Source organism: Rattus norvegicus, chromosome 17 (assembly GCF_021556685.1).
Source record: "Rattus norvegicus strain SHRSP/BbbUtx chromosome 17, alternate assembly SHRSP_T2T, whole genome shotgun sequence".
Taxonomy (NCBI): domain Eukaryota; kingdom Metazoa; phylum Chordata; class Mammalia; order Rodentia; family Muridae; genus Rattus; species Rattus norvegicus.
This window is the reverse complement of record NC_141550.1, coordinates 58,780,474-58,797,172: the sequence shown is the minus strand read 5'-3', so window position 1 is coordinate 58,797,172 and position 16,699 is coordinate 58,780,474. Positions and strand designations below refer to the sequence as shown.

The 16,699-nt window shown below is 40.9% G+C and overlaps 1 protein-coding gene across 6 annotated transcripts in view; it reads right to left on the bottom strand.

The window, feature by feature from the left end:
- The window catches only part of Zfp438 (zinc finger protein 438), a 121,882-nt gene that overhangs the window by 66,126 nt on the left and 39,057 nt on the right, over window positions 1–16,699 (bottom strand). For 5 of the 6 annotated variants that reach the window (NM_001443564.1, XM_087590699.1, XM_087590701.1 and 2 more), the window contains 2 exon segments: window positions 7,105–7,191; window positions 10,344–10,421. The gene's annotated coding sequence lies outside the window, so the exon portion shown is untranslated. 6 annotated transcript variants of the gene reach the window in all.

Below are 16,699 nucleotides of genomic sequence, written 5' to 3'. Positions count from 1 at the left end.
GCAGTCTCAGGAACAGCTGCAGTCCACTCATGCTGTAGTTTTGGTAAAGGGCATGGCTTTGTGGGTACAGAGAACCACCATTCCATGCTCCATCTACCTCTTGCCACTGGTCTGCAGAAATGCAGCTGGTGCCCTTCTACTGGCTAGCTTCTTATCAAAAACCCTGACAAACTTGCCAGTTCATGTTAATAATGTACTTGTGGAATTCTGAAAAGATTTTTATTGTTTTATTTTACCTTAGACAATTTATATCATATCTCATAATGGCATTTTATTTTCTTCTCATTTCTTGTGATGGCTATTCTTGGCTGTCAACCTGACTATAGCCAGAATGAATTACAATCCACAGAACTACAATCACGTCTGTGATCCAGATTTTGAAATTGGAAAACACAGGCCTTTAATCCAGATCTTGAGGCACGCATACAGTATGGGCCATACTGCTGGAGGCCTATATAAGGACAATGTACCTGCCAGTACATCTGCTGATGCCTACCCCTTCAGGATTCCAGAATATACAGAAGACCAGTTTAAACACCCAACCTCATGGGACTGAGCATCTCCTAGATTCTTAAACTTCCATTCAGAGCTGGCCACTGTTCAGTTAGTTGTACTGCAGCCTGTAAGTCATTCCAATACATTCCATATATGTGTGTGTAAATTTATATATTCCACAAGTTCTGTGCTAGAAAACCCTGACTAATACATTTGTACATCTTTTCTTTTAGTCTCTTCCCCTCACCATGACTTGACTTTCTGGACAGATCCTTTGGTATAAGACTAAATAAAAATGGTAATATCAGACATATTTTTCTTTATTTATGCTCACAACTTATTTTAATTTCATCAGGATTATGGGTAAATAAGGCCTTTTGGGTCTATTTCTACCATAGAAATAGCAATAACATTTTGTTTGAGTTTTAAATACTGAAATGTTAATCTAGGAAGCATAGATGAATAGATAATACAAAGGGACAGTATTAATATGAAGATGAAGAGTACGATATGGTATCCTACTAAAGTAGAATAAAAACTGTATTAACCTGCTCATGCCTTCTTCCCTGCCATAGTGTTTTAGCTGTCACTAGAAATTAGCTATCCAACCAGACACTAAATTACAAGCACTCTCTTCAGTACCAGATGCAGCCGGGTGAATGGTTCTCCCAAAAAATATTTCAGTGAAGTGTCTGGATATCAATCTCAAAGTGGAGGCTTTCTGGGCACAAAGGAGGCCTTTCATGATTTTTCTTGGGTGCTGGAAAGCCCAAAGGCCCACTGTTGAAGGTCACCATTACCCAGGAATGGCTCCAATACACTTTTACTAGCAGTGAATGATGTAGTAACCCTGAATTGGGTTTAGGCTCTTGCACATTTTGGAGGCTATTTATTACAGCAACTAATGACATCAACCCCTCTCCCCCCCAAAAAAACCCAACACAGTATCTTTCAAGAGCTGCTGATGTGGATAAATGGATGGCAACTGCTCAAATAGCCAGAGATGTGTAGGGTGAAGATGACAGAAAGGTGGCTGTGCCACGTATGTCACACAGCATGTTTTCTAACACTACCTGCGAAAGGTAATTCATGGTGACACAGTGAAAAAGTGTTGCCAAAATCCTTTGAAAGCAGAGCTGGGCCCAATAAAGCACACAGCCCCTAATGTCCATATAAGCATGGTCTTAGGAAACACTAGGCAGGAAGAACTTTCCAGAAGGCAGAACTGAATCACAGAGAACAGCAAATAACGGAGTTCCTCTTAGAGGGCAGAACTGGAGTCTGACCAAGGATGTTTCTTCATGCTTCTCGACATCTATGCTCTGTGTGTTATTTGGTTCTAATCCCAAAAGCACTTCAGCTTCAAGAGATTAAACACAAGCTTGATTTGACAACTGGCCCTGACACAGTCAACTGTGGCCCCTGCATATAAAATGATTCTGGATAAAATAAACCTGAAGTGATCCTTGTATCCATCACTGAACTGACCGCCAGGAGGCCCTGCTTCTTTTTGGCCCTCACCACTGGCTGTAAGAACAGATAATTGAGATGTCTTAGGCTTCAGCTCCTTCATTTATAAAATGAGTAAGGTTTTTTTTTTTTGTAGTTCTAAATTCTAATTTAAATCATTGATATCACAAATTCAAAAGAAAACTACAATATAACCTATAAAATGTCAGAACCTGGGAACCCACATTAGAGGTTGGTCTGGGTTCTCAACAAATCCAGCTCAGCACAATTAAAAAAAAAATTTTGACAAGCAAACATCCTGGCAGTCTGTCATCACTTTTCTGTATTGTTTGTGTCTCACCATAGTAGAGTAAGAAATTAACTCTTGCCCACCAGTGAAAGACATCTGCACTCTATTTCATGAAGCTGAGACACGATTCCTAAGGGGGAAGCAGCTACAGCACACTTCAAGATTTCCAGACTCCTGCAGCATTAACAGACCAGGTATACCAAAAAGTCCTAAAACATAGAATTTTAAATCTGAAAGAATCACATTAATGTAGTTTATTAGTTACAAAGTCAAAAACAGCATTAATTGGATCCTAATAGTATTAAGTAACTGAAATTTGAGAAAAAAAACTATTATTTTCAACCTTCTTTAATCTTTAGAAGAAAGACACTTTTGGGAGTCTTATCACCAGTAAAATTTAAGAAAAAAGCTAATATTTTATAAAGACATGTTGTTAAAATAATTATCCAGCTTTTTACACATTTTACGGGTCAAAACATTTTTAGTTTCATTTTATTTGCTATGGTGCTGTGGGTGGAACACAGGAACTTGTAGACCTCATTTAAGAGATGAGAACCGGGATGGGGATTTAGCTCATGGTAGAGCGCTTGCCTAGCAAGCGCAAGGCCCTGGGTTTGGTCCCCAGCTCCAAAAAAAAGAAAAAAAAAAAAAAGAGATGAGAACTCTCAGGGCTTCACGCAGAAGGAATGGAAACAGGCAACCTCAGGAAGTAGGAGGTGGGGGACCCTCAAGAATATACCATTGACCAGGGAGGTGAGACTCTTAGGACTCAAAGGGAGGGACCTTCGATGAAATGCTGAATAGTGGGGAGAGGGAACATGTAGAGACCATCTCTAGTAGAAAGACAGGTCATCAAGTGGAGGGATGTGCTGCCACTCCACAGTCAAAAACTATGACCCAGTATAGATCCATTTTAAAAGAATTTCAGGGACAAAAATGAAGAAAAGACTGAGGGAAAGGAGGTCCAGTGACAGGCCCAAACTAGGATCCATCTCAAGGGGGGGCTCCAAGGTCTGACACTATAACTGATGCTATTGTGTGCTTAGACAGCAGCCTAGCATGGATGTCCTCTGAGAGGCCAAACAAGCAGCTGACCTAGATAGGTACAGATACTTACACCCAACCAATGGACAGAAGCCGGGGACCCCTGTGGTTAAATTAGGGAAAGGCTGGAAGAAACTGAGGAGGAGGGCAACCCCACAGGAAGACCAGCAGTCTCAACCTGGGCCCCAAGATCTTTCAGACCACTGGTGAGCCACCACCCAGGCAGCATTCAGTAGATGGCCTCAGACGGAGCAGAGGACTGCCTGGTCTGGTCTCAGTGAGAGAAGATGCACCTAACCCTAAAGAGACCTGGAGGCCTGGCAGGGTGGGGGTGGGGTGGACATCCTCTTGGATGTCTTGGAGACTGAGGAGGAATGGGATGAGGAACTGTCGGAGGGCAGACTGGGAGTGGGATAATGACTAGACTGTTAAGAAAAAAGGAAGATTAAGGATAATTTAAAAAAGAGAGAGATAAGAACCCAGGGTTTTCTACTCCAAATCCCTGTCATGAAAACAGGTAAATCATTTGTAAAGCCTGTTATCTCTTTTGGATATTTCCAACTGGTAAGTGATGTTAAATATCTCTTATTCTTATTCAGAATCCATTGGGTGTAACACTGTGTGTGTGTGTGTGTGTGTGTGTGTGTGTGTGTGTGTGTGTGTGTGTAACACATTTCACAGAGAGAATCACTTGGTCCTACCATACATTTCTACTATCTCCACACCCGTCTAGTTTCCTGTAGTTCAGGTTTTCTAGGGAAGAAAGTCCCTTCCCTATGACTCATGCTATGAGTCAGCATGGTTCATAGTCACTAGGAAGGAATGCCCTAGTAAAGCACTGAATGAACATGATCCAAGCTGTCCTACTAGTGTATGTCCTTCCGAGGTAACACTGAGTGTTTGAAGAGTCACATACTGGGGACACAGGACAGCAGGAACTATGGTCCAGCAAGCTATCTTTCAGTTTATGTTGCTAAATTGGAAGGAAGACAATCTTAAGTAGGTAGTGGCAATCTTATTGACTAATATGCCTGTTTGAAAGTCATAAAGCAACCAACAGAGCTAAAAGAGTCCAGATGAGATCATTTGAATTCCTGGCATCAACCACATCTGAAGCCAGATATACCTGTGAAAACCAAAATTATATGAATAGCTGAGTTCCCTTTATTTTCAAAGACAGCTTAAACCAGCCCAGTACCCACATAGAGACCGAATCTTAATCAGATACAGGTTTTGTGTAAGTATCCGGCATGACCTTGGCATGCCTCAGGATCACTACCACTCCATTCCTAGCACCGACTGCCCTTACAATTTAATGGGTGCCCCAAATTTCTCACCTCTTTCATGTGTACTTTAAAGGAGCACAAATGGATTAGAATAGCTGTAACTATCTTTCAGCGTGTTCTATCCTGTAAACCATTAAAGTTTCCCAGAAACCTGAAAATAGTTTTGAAAGCAATTTTGTGAAAACATTTACAAAAAGGTGACTTGGTTCTAAACCTTCTAATTACAGGCACAATAGTTCAGAGACATCACACTGCTACTTAGAACCTTACTATCCTCATCAGCAATGAGCAGGTACCAGAGTCGAGACCTAGTTAGTGTGGCATGGGTGCTAATGGCTGCTTCTGACAAATGGCAAGACATACTCAGTGCACTGTCAGGATACACTCTGACCAAGGAGGTGGATAAAGCATAGCAATGTATTCTGGTTCACTAATGCTGGGAACAGGCAATATTAACCAACACTAGTTTTGCAAAGTTTGTAGCACTAGTAAAAACAAAATTCCACAAAATCTATATAAATCCGCCCCCCCCCCGTGTCTCTCATGGGCAGAGTTCATGTGTGTGTGTGTGTGTGTGTGTGTGTGTGTACATGTGTGTTGGTCCAATGGGATGCCACAGGTCAACGTCAGATGTTGTTCCTTAGGAGCTGTCTATCTTGGTTTTTGTTGTTGTTGTTTTTGCTGTTATTGCTTTTGAGATAGGATCTCTCGATGCTCAATGTCAATTAGCACAGGAAGTTTTCCTGTCTTCCCTGTCCTCAGGTCCTCATGTTTGTATAGCAAGCACCATGCTGACTGAGCTATCTTTTCAGACTCTCAAATCATCCTAATGTATGCTTTCATTTGGGTTTTCTTTCTTCCATGTTTGTTTGATTTTGGTCATTTATTTTTCTGTTTGAAAAGAATCCCTCAAACCACTACTGCTTTTTCTATGTACTTATAAAATCATAGTGACTCTTATTAGCTGATTACACTCACAATCACCCACGTTGGTCAATTCAAACACAATACAGTACAGATTTTATAGAATGACATATAGGATTTGAAGAAGTTTGATGGAACTTGCTCAAGATTGTGAGTAACAGAAGTAAAGCCTGTGCTCAACTCTCTTGATTCTAAGTTAGTCTCTTATATTATATTGCCTTCTAAGTAAAATCATAAAGTCTTAAGACTAGGCTATTCAGACAGACTAACCTGCAACCAAAACTAGTTTCTGCCTTGACTTTGAGTTTTAGAAATCTCATTTCCTTGTTTGTGAAATTGAGTTCTACGACAAAACCTATATGAAGACTGCACAGAGTGGGCCCTGGATAAACACTCTGCTGCTTCTCCTCCTTCTCTATCAGATCCCAGTAAGTCAACTGTCAAGTGCAAACTTAGATATCTATTACAGAAGTAACTGAAAAGTATGTCAATATTGATGAAACATAAACTCTGTTAGCAGTCAAAAAGCTCACAGTAGAAACTGTTGCCATGAGTGTAGCATCACAGAATACCAAGAACACAGTCTTCAAAAAGTTATGATGTTAAGTTCTATCCATCCCCGACTTGGCATGTGTGGTATGTATTTATGTGTTGACTGCACTTGTGGAGGCAGGGGTTGACACTGGGTGTCTTCCTTGATCACTTTCCACCTGTTCACTGAGGTAGGATCTTGCTGTTTGAACCTACATTCTCTGTTTGGGAGGACCTGACCTAGCTAGCCAGCTTGCTCTGGGAATCCCCTTTCTCTGCCTCCCACACACTGGAATTACAGGCAGTCCTCATTTACTTGGTTGTTGGAGATTCAAACTCAGGGTCCTTATTACAAAGAAGTACTTACCCTCTGAATTCTCATTACTACCCATGTTGAACCTTTATAAAGAAGGGGGAATCCCATCAAAACCTCATGTTTTGTACTTACTCTCAACTGCTCATGATCTCCAAGGTAAACAATAAAAAACAAAGAGCTCAGGAATGTTCTATCATAGGACAGTTTGGGGACCACTAAATGTGGGTGTACTAAAGCAGCTATAAGGCCAAAGCAAGAGTCAATACCAGATTTGCCAAGGACCCAAGAGACCTGAACTTCTGGCTCCTGTAAGAATCTACTTTTCTGCTCACTCATACCCTTGCACAAGGATGGACCCAAGGTGTTTGTGACTGACACAAGCAAGTGATTGGCTAATGTGAAAGCAAGGGCTGTACTAAGCACAGACATGTGCTGGTAGGGAAGTACATGTATGAGGAGGATAGGCGTAAGGTTAGGAAGCAAATACAAATCTGCCACCAGAAAAGTAACTGATTACCAATTTAACTCACTAAAAACATTAAAATGCATAGCATGACTTAGAACACTGCTTCAAATTTCAAGTTAATGCTGGAGAACAGTATGCCAACAACTACTTGCACATTTAACTCTTGACTCCTGAGGTGATCCTGCAGGACTAAGGCTGAGTTACTGCATATGTGGAAGGTTATTAAATGCTTTACAATGATTATGTTAAAGGTCATATTCCTCATACACATAACCTCACTTACTATTATGAGTTAGACATGTACATGAGCAGACAAAGGTCTCCTTCCATTAAATGCAAACTGGCTGAAATTACTTCTGAAGTTGCCAGGCTGTAAGAGAAAAGAGATAAAATCAATGAGGGTGAGGCTGTGTGAAACAAAGTGTACTGGGATCAAGGGTGTTATCACCAACTCCCATATATCCAAATTTACTTTCCACTGTGACCCCTCTCCTTTTCTCAACCACCACAAAGTCTAAGTCAAGCTTTTTCTTACTTCTCTTCCATTCATAAGTACTTGAATAATCAACTGATTTTGGCAAACTTCACCTCCATCTTGTTATCCACTACAGAAACCTCTGTGGGCTAACTCCTCACTGCCAGAGGGACAGAGAACCAGCTGCTTGGTAGGGCACTAGTGAATCTCCTAAATTGTCAATACTTCAAATCTAGGAGTTTTCTACCTTAGCTGAATATAAAAACCAGTAGGGAGCTTTAAAAGGTAAATAGGTTGATAGACCATGCCCCAGGTACTCTATTTAACAGTCCTGAGGTAAGAGTCTGAGACTTGGAGCTTTAAGAAATCTGGATGACACTCACCAACTCCCAAGACTGAAGTACTTATTTTCCCACATATTATTCTCCCCAACATAAGCTAACTCTTCTGTCCCAGACAGTTGTGGCACTTCACTTGTCTCTCTCTATTCTATCCCCTTAGATTATCATTTCTTCCCTAACTCTCCTTACAACTCCTCCATTCCTCCAAAACGCAGCGGACCCCACCACTGTCTTTAGAGACATGGGACTCACAATGGGATTGCCATTCTGAGCATCCTAACTCCTCTATATTGTTATCTCATTTCCTCAATAAAGATTTTTATGGCAATGACATGTTTCACTGAGGGTGTTTCTTTAACAACTTGAGCCCCAGATTTCAGGCCCCAGGGAAAGACAAACTTTCTCTAGCATCTTTTGTTCATACTCCCTAGCCTCTAGCTTTGACAACAGTATTAAACATAAATCAGGTACTCATGTGTGTAACACTTAATGATCACTGAATAAATTAAATTCTCTTAAATTTATGAAGTGATTTTTCTTACAGTCTGACAACCTAAGCTGTCAACTTCAAGATTGTTTATGCACACAGTGACATGTTTTTCACTAGAAACATCGTTATATCAATGTAGAAATGATAATCACTTGTTCACAAAGAGTGACGTGATGTCAAATATAAGGGTGATAGCTATTAATGTGTTTTCCCTATAGATAGAATGATTTCCATGTTTATGCATTTTCCATGCATATGTATTATGCCATGTAGATGAGCAGAAATGGATAGTGAAACAGCTCTTCATTTCTCTACACCTGCTTAAAATGGCTCTCTCACAGAAAGGGACAGCTGAGCCCATCCTAATCACTGTGGGGAGGACCAGAAAGCCAGAGGGCTTCTCCCTCAGTTTAGGGTGGTTCTCAACCTTCCTAATGCTGTGACCCTTTATATGGGTTGTGGTGATTCCCAACCATAAAGTTATTTCATTGCTACTTCATAACTATAATTTTGCTACTGTTATGAATCATAATGTAAATATTTGCTATATAGGATGTATGATATGCAACCTCTGTAAAAGGGTTGCTCAACACCCCCGTCAAAGGAGTATCGGCCCACAGGATGAGAGCACTGGTTTAGAGTGTCAGGAGCCTCTAGGCCAGTGTCTATGACACTGTCTCCAAGCTGCACTAGAGGGAGAGTAGCCAGCATGACTACCAGAGCTCCAGCTCAGCCCATGAAGTTCTTGACCCATGTCTAGAGCCTTTGAGACACAGAGTACAGCTTCTCCACACAACAGCACAGCACACGGCAGCTGCCTGGAGTTAGAGCAGCACTGCTGATAGGTCCTGTGAGTCAAACAGTCCTAGGAGTGCTGTCCAAGCTCGCTCGCTCTCTCTCTCTCTCTCTCTCTCTCTCTCTCTCTCTCTCTCTCTCTCTCTGTGTGTGCGTGTGTGTGCGTGTGCGTGTGCGTGTGTGTGTGTAAAATTTCCTCTGCATTCCAAACAACAAATTAGACACGAACTTCTGGGTTCATAAATAAAGAGTATTTCTGAGGTTGGGGCTGACTATACCTGCTCAGTATTTTCCTAGGCTAAGGGATAGCAGCCAGGAGAGCATAACAAAAATAACTAGCTGCCATGAACATGGGTCAGAAGTATCCATGAGAATGAGCACCAGAGGGCAAGATGGGAAAAAAGTCAAGGACAGTCTTAGTTTGCTATGTGAGTATTACTAGACACTATTAAAGGCTATGCTAAATGTTGTGGAAGACAAATATTAAGCGAGATCTTTGAGTTGTAACCTTATAATGTAGGATGTGGGACTGTAAATAAATAACACAAAAGAGACATGGTAAAAGACAGGAATGGAAACAAACATTGATACAGGCAGCAGAGAGAGCAAGAAGAAAGATCCGGTACTTCCAACCGGAGCTGAAAGTTCATGATTGTACATGATATGGTAGTTTAAACAAGAATGTCCCACTCCACAAGGCTCACATATTTGAACACTCAGTCTCCAGTTGGTGGCACTGATGGGGAAGTCTAGGAGTCTGGCCTTGCTGGAGGAAGTATGTCACTGGCGGGGGTGGGGTGGGGTAGGGGGTGGGGTGTGAATGGGGTGCTTGGGTGGGAAGCGCTGAGGTACAAAGCTTCACACCATTCTCAGTATGTTCTCTCTCTCTCTCTCTCTCTCTCTCTCTCTCTCTCTCTCTCTCTCTCTCTCTCTCTTTCCCCACCCCCACCCTGCTCATTCCCCTCCACTTTCCCCTCTCTCCCTCTCCCTCTCTCTCCCTCTCCCTCTCTCCCCTCCCATCCTCTCTCTCTGATTCATGCTTGTCCTTTAAGATGTGAACTCCCGGCTTCCTGCTCCCGCCTCCATGCTTGCCTATTGCTTCCACCTTGCTGTCATGGACTCTAACCCTCTGGAACCATAAGCCAAAGTAAACTCTTTCTTGCATAAGTTGTCTTCATTATGCTGTTTTACCCACAGCAGAAAATTGATACACACAACACTTAGGAGAGAGGAAGCAACAAGCTTGGTTTAGCAGAAACCACCACAGAAATCAGAAGAACACAGGTACCATTTCCCAAGAAGGATTTTACATATAAGAGAACAAGGTACTTTGAGAAACTTGAGAATCATAAAATGGCAAAGGTGTCAGTCACCTTTATTCTCTGCTTTTAAGTCAGTCTTGAGCTGGGGCTAAGACTTACTTGAAGTAACTTGATTTAGCAAATGTCTTCTAACTTCTGAAACTTCCATACTGAATGATACACGACATCCATCTTGATCTAAAAGCAAATGTAACGGAAGTGTTAGAACAGAAAGAATGGATAGGTAGCTTACAGAAACTAATTATATGATTGCACCTGAAAAGCAATAAAAATGATATGAAGTACTATAAAACTGCCACCCTTTATACCAGGCATCCAAAGGACGTAAAATAAAACCCTAAGCCAATGTTCAGGGGCTTTTAAAGGTGAGATATATAATATTCCTCTTCATTTATTTCAGTTCAGAATAATAAAACTTTGAGGAAAATGTTACTTGAACATTTTAAAGAGTATTTAAAATGTATACAAGATCTGAACTCTAGTCACTACCCTGGTGAGCAAGGGAATACCACACTGACTATTAATTCCTGTTTTCAAGAAACACATAAACCTCCAGATGAAACGAGCAAGAAAAACAATCCCATTCAGGTGGGTCCAATAAATGCTACAAATAATACAAGACTCTATGGGACTACAGTTAACTAGTAGGAGAAAGTGTGAGGAGGCTCTTCCTCCTGGGAAGACGATAGAGATGGGCGTTGGGAGGCTGACAGGAGGTCTGAGATCGTATTAAAGGTTTAAATGCTAGATTGTTAAGGAGTTAGATACTAGACTCAGCATATGAGGCCTCAATTTTACCTACAGTAAGCCACAGACGTTTACAGCAGGAATCATTCAAGTTTCTATTTTAAAAGCACAGGTATTGGGCTGGAGAAAATGGCTCAGAAGGTAAGAAAATGCACTGCATATGCACGTTTGGATCCCATTACCCATGTAAGAAGCCGGACAAGTGCATATATGTGTGCCTATAACCTGGGCTTGTTGGCTGTTACAGGAGCTCCAGATTAAATAACCTGAAACCCTGTTTCAAAGGAACAAGGTGGAGAGTGACAGCATAGAACACTTGATGTCTTCTCCTGTCTTCACACATATGCACACAGGCACTCACATGCAACACCCAATTTACATGCATACATAAACACACATTCTCTAAATGAATTTGATTATTTATAATCTGTAATACAGATGAGATGATGATGCTCCATAGGCAGGGAATCTCTTCTGATACTGCAGTAGTTAAGGTGAGAGGAAATTGCCACAAATGCAATAGAAGTAACCGTTAAAAAAAAAATCACTTAAGATGTCCTTCAGAGTGGGAACTAGATTAGTGACCCCATCAATCACCCCAGACAAACAACTGGAACCACCACCAACTTTGTCACACAGTGACAAACACAGGTAACCTGGGCTTTAAAAGACTTTCTTTCTAATCTGAGGCATTAAGTATAACCTTAAGGAAGCTGTTCTAGTACACCAGAGCCCAATCTGTGACCAAAGACACCCACAATCATCCATTTGAAAGGTCAACTTCAGAATGGCCTCTGTGACTGCCCTCACTGCTCTGAGTCAGTGTTTGTTCATCTTATAAATAGTTTATTTATCTGAGGATGGGATTCCACAAGGAAAGAAAAGGCAAAAGAATGGGGTGCCCTGCCCTGTCTCCTCCTCATGGAAGAAAGCAGTCTGAGATGAACTCAATGGGCACTTGTAATCTTAGAGAAAAATTTCAGGAAGGCAGTGAAGAAAAATAAGAACATCCATGAAGAGATTGGAAGAAAGAAGTATAATTACTAAACCAGATCATGTGTATTTATAATTACCACTTAAAATTTGTTCTTAGGACAGATACAAATTTAAAGCTTATTAAGCTATATTTTAAAATTATTTTTTGGTTATATAATATCAAGTAATCAATCCTGAAAACATACTGAGCAGGTTATATTTAGAAATATATATTATGTATGCACATGCATATACTATATGCAGGTAACAATTAATTTAAAAGAGGCTATAACTTTGAAAACAGCAAGGAGGGGTAGATAGGAGGGTTTGGAGAAAGAAAAGGAAAGAGAGAAATGATGTAATTATATTATAACCTCAAAGAACAAAATAACTTAAAAAGAAAAAAGACATAATTCTTTTAAGAGTTAATACCAGTTCTAGCAGCCGCTCAGGGCTCAGCCAATGCTCCTCTCAGCCTAAAGCAGAGAAGCTAACCTTTGCAATGAATAGCAGTGAATATAATAGGTGAATGTGGAGATGATGTAGAGATGTCCAAGTATGCTGAGAAAGTGACAGTTGGCATTTAGCCCAAAGCATGATAACAAGACTCAGGAATCCCTAGGAAAAGGGACAGAAAGAATGTAAGAACTGAACCATTGGGAGAAGGGCTGTGGGGTAGCAGTTGTCTTCAGTTGTCTATGAATTCATGGCCTACCATGTTCCAATGGATAGCTCACCATTATGATGGCTATTCTTGGTTATCAACTTGACTGAACCTGGAATTTATTAATCCCCAAATGGTTGGGGATACCTATGAAGGAATTTGTCTTAATTAAATAATTTAAAATAGGAAGACCCACTTCTAACTTGGATCTCTGAGGTGGGAAGATCCATCCACCTTTAATCTGGGCCACACACTTTCTGCTAGCAGCCTATATAAAGAACATGATAGAAGGAAGCTTGCACTCTCTGTCTGCTTGCTCTTGCTAGCAAGCTCATTCCTTCCCTGGTGTTAGAATCTATTTCTTCGGAATTCTGGCATATACTGAAGGCCAGCTGAGACATCCAGATTATTGGACTAAACAGCTACTGGATTTTTGGCCCTTCCATTGGTAGATAGCTATTGTTGGACTGGCACGCACACACTCTGTACATTCTACAAATTCTGCTCAATTAAAAAACTCTGACTAATACTAACCCATAACACAACTGATCCCAGTTAAACTCAGTGAGCAACCAAACACAACAATATGAATGGCAGAAAGGGACTCAAAGAGAGAGGTGAAGGAATTAAGGGAATTTAGAGAGACTGGAAGATGACAGTAATCATAATATACTATATGCATATATGAATTTTGTCAAAGAACAAATTTAGTAAGTTATATAAGAACAAAGATTCCCCAAATGATCCGACAGTGACCAGCATTAACATATTCCCTTAGGAATGGCTGTAGACTTATTTTATGTATTTACATTTCAAATGTTATCCCCTTTCCCCCAACTCCCAGACCCCATACCACCTCCCCCTGCTTCTATGAGAATGCTCCCCTGCCCACCCACTCCCTCCCACCTCCCCACCCTGGCATTCCCCTTTACTGAGGATTCGAGCTTTCACAGGACCAAGGGCCTCTCCTCCCATTGATACCCAACATGGTCATCCTCTACTACATATGCGGATGGAGAACTGGGTCAATCCATGTGCACTCTTTGAGCTCTGGGGGATCTGGTTGGTTGATATTGTTGTTCTTCCTATGGGGTTGCAAACCCCCTCAACTACCTCAGTCCTTTCTCTAACTCCTCCACTGGGGACCCCATTCTCAGCCCAGTGGTTGGCTGTGAGCATCCATCTCTGTATCTGTCAGGCTCTGGCAGAGCCTCTCAGGAGACAGCTATGTCAGACTCCTGTCAGCATGCATCTCTTGGCATCCCCAATAGTGACTGAGTTTGGTGATTGCATGTGGGATGGATCCCTATGTGTGGCAGTCTCTGGATGACCTATTCTTCAAGTCTCTGCTCCACACTTTGTCTCTGTATTTCCTACTATGAGTATTTTGTTTCCCCTTTCTAAGAAGGACTGAAGCATCCACACTTTGGTCTTTTTTTTGCTCGAGCTTCATGTGGTCCGTAAATTCCATGTGGTATTCCAAGCTTTTGGGCTAATATACACTTATCAAAGACTGCATACCATGTGTGCTTTTTCTGTGATTGGGTTACCTCACTCAGAATATTTTTCTAGTTCCATCCATTTACCTAAGAATTTCATGAAGTCCTACAGGAGATTTTAATAAGAGTTTTTAAAGAATTAAGAAAAAAAATTAGAAGGGTAGAGTAAGTGTGTCCAAGCTCAAATACAGGAAATACTGGGCTATAACAAATACAAAAGTACACTGTGATTACTCTCAAATTCCCTAAAATTAGCTAACAAACCCTTTAATTGTGAAATACCAAGTAAGATCTTGAAAGACTCCAGATCTTTACAAAACAGTGTGCAAAGATACATGGTTCACATCTCACTGGCAGCAGCACATGCAGTTGGACAATGGGGATATCCAGATCCAAACACATGCTGTATGACCTCACTCATGGCAGCTGACCTAGAAACCAAAGCTGCAGGTTGCCAAGTGTTTCCTCAGTGCTGAGAGCCCAGTGTGGTTTCTGTGCTGCTTTTCCTGTGACCAAGTAACAAAAACATCCATCTGCAAAGTCTGATGCTAAAATTAAATACACTTGGTATCAGGGGTCTCAAGATAAAAAAAAAAGAACCTAAATTTGTTTTTCAAAAACCAAAACATAGGGCTAAATATTTCGAGACTAATATAATAATTGCTTAATTATAAGAACCTTTCAAAAGTGAGTAAAATTCCTAGGAAATTATATTTATAATGACTTCAGCTACACATATATGCAAAAATAATGAATTTGGAAATACTTCTTTTTCTGTTCAAATTCAAACCAAGACTTCATTCAGCTGTGTGCAGTTGACCTTACCAGTGAGATCAGATGTGTCTTTCTGTACTCATAAATGTTAACTTTTTAATATTCTTTCCTCGTTTTCTGCTGGCTAAAATGTTTAAGTGGGAAGGAGACAGTCAACTGAACCAATCCTATGGGTAGCTAAAGGCGCTGTTGTTAAGTCCTAGGCAGAGACCTCTCAGCATTCTACTGTAAGGGAACAAAGAGCATGTAGCTGAGAGGAGAGAAGTCTCTACTGGACAGCAGAGCAGGGAACAGGGTGTGTATAAGTACCCCCTGCATATAAATGGCCTTCCAGTTTTAAATCCAGACCACAACTGCTTGTTTCATGTCGTACTCCCACTTCCTCTACAAATCTTTCACCACTCTCTAATCTCAGCTCAAATGACTTCCCCTAGCCTCAGCCTCTCACTTTGCACATAATCAGACCTAATTTACTTTGGGTTAGTTACCTTTGGACTGGATCAGTTACTGAAAGGTCTAAAGAAACCCGGGAACCAACATGGGGAGGCACAATGCTCACATTAGCATTCAGCCAATACCTGGTGATTTTCTGGTATTGCTACTCAATGTTTTTCCTAGAAACAATCCTTGGAAGAAATTTATGCTTTCTATTATGAAAATGGTGAGTTTGCTCATAACCTGGGCAATGTTCATAGGTTGTATGTGAAAGAACTTATTTTCTGTGACAGAGCAGTATCTTGACTAGGCCAGTGAGATGCATACCACCCAACAATTTGGTGTGCAGAATGTTGGGATGGAATTAACTTTTCCTGGCAAAAGGATTTTGAGTAGTATCTACCAGTTGAGGCTGACAGAAACGGTGAGGGCAACAGATTTAGAATTATACATAAGCATGAACTTACAGATCAAGAATCTACAAACAGCAATTTACAGTACCATTCAAAAAAGTTTTTACCATATCTATTATGTAACAGGCTTCATATTACACCAAAGAACTAAAGACACACGAGAAACATCCAGCATCGTTACTGACTCCCCAGAGATGCCAACAGTAAATCTGAGAACTCAGCCAGCCTGCTCCACACAAAGCTGCACGACTGTAAGTAAAGTGCACTGCAGACAGTCCATCACATGAAAGCAGCTGACTCTGCCGGGGTGACAACAAACTGACACCAGCCTACAAACTCCTTTGCTTTAACTTCCGCCCTCAAGTCCTCAGGCTCCAGGGTGCTGAAAGAGAATGAGGACATGCTATAAGCAGTGGGAGCCAGTAAGACAAGAGAGCTATGTCCTAGTCACAGAATGGCCACAGGTGCTTGCTGTGCTGTGAACACATAGACTTTGTGGCATTACACTTCTTTTAAAGTTAAAGATAGAAAACATGTTGCCAACCATAAAAACACATGTATTTAAAATAAAGAATCCAAATGGGCTGCTGTATACTTTTAAAACTAGAGAAAGAGTAGGGAATACAGAATTCTTCTCAGCTGTCAAAAACTTAGAGGAGTGTTGCCACTTCGCATCTGATGCAACTTGAGAGAATTGAATGAATTGCCTAAAAGTGTGGCCGGAAGGTCTGAACATGTTCCTTCAGAATTGAAACCCATTTCTCTAGATTGGTTTTAAGAGGAAGAGTATCAAATCTAAAAGACAACATGTTTGCATTCATTCAGACATAAAATCACTGTATCAGGATCGACAGAACATAATCCCTACAGAGTTAATATGACAGCAAACACAGTTGTTAGAAACTAGGTTTAAAACTAGTATGTTACTATTCTGTTGTTTAAATCAAA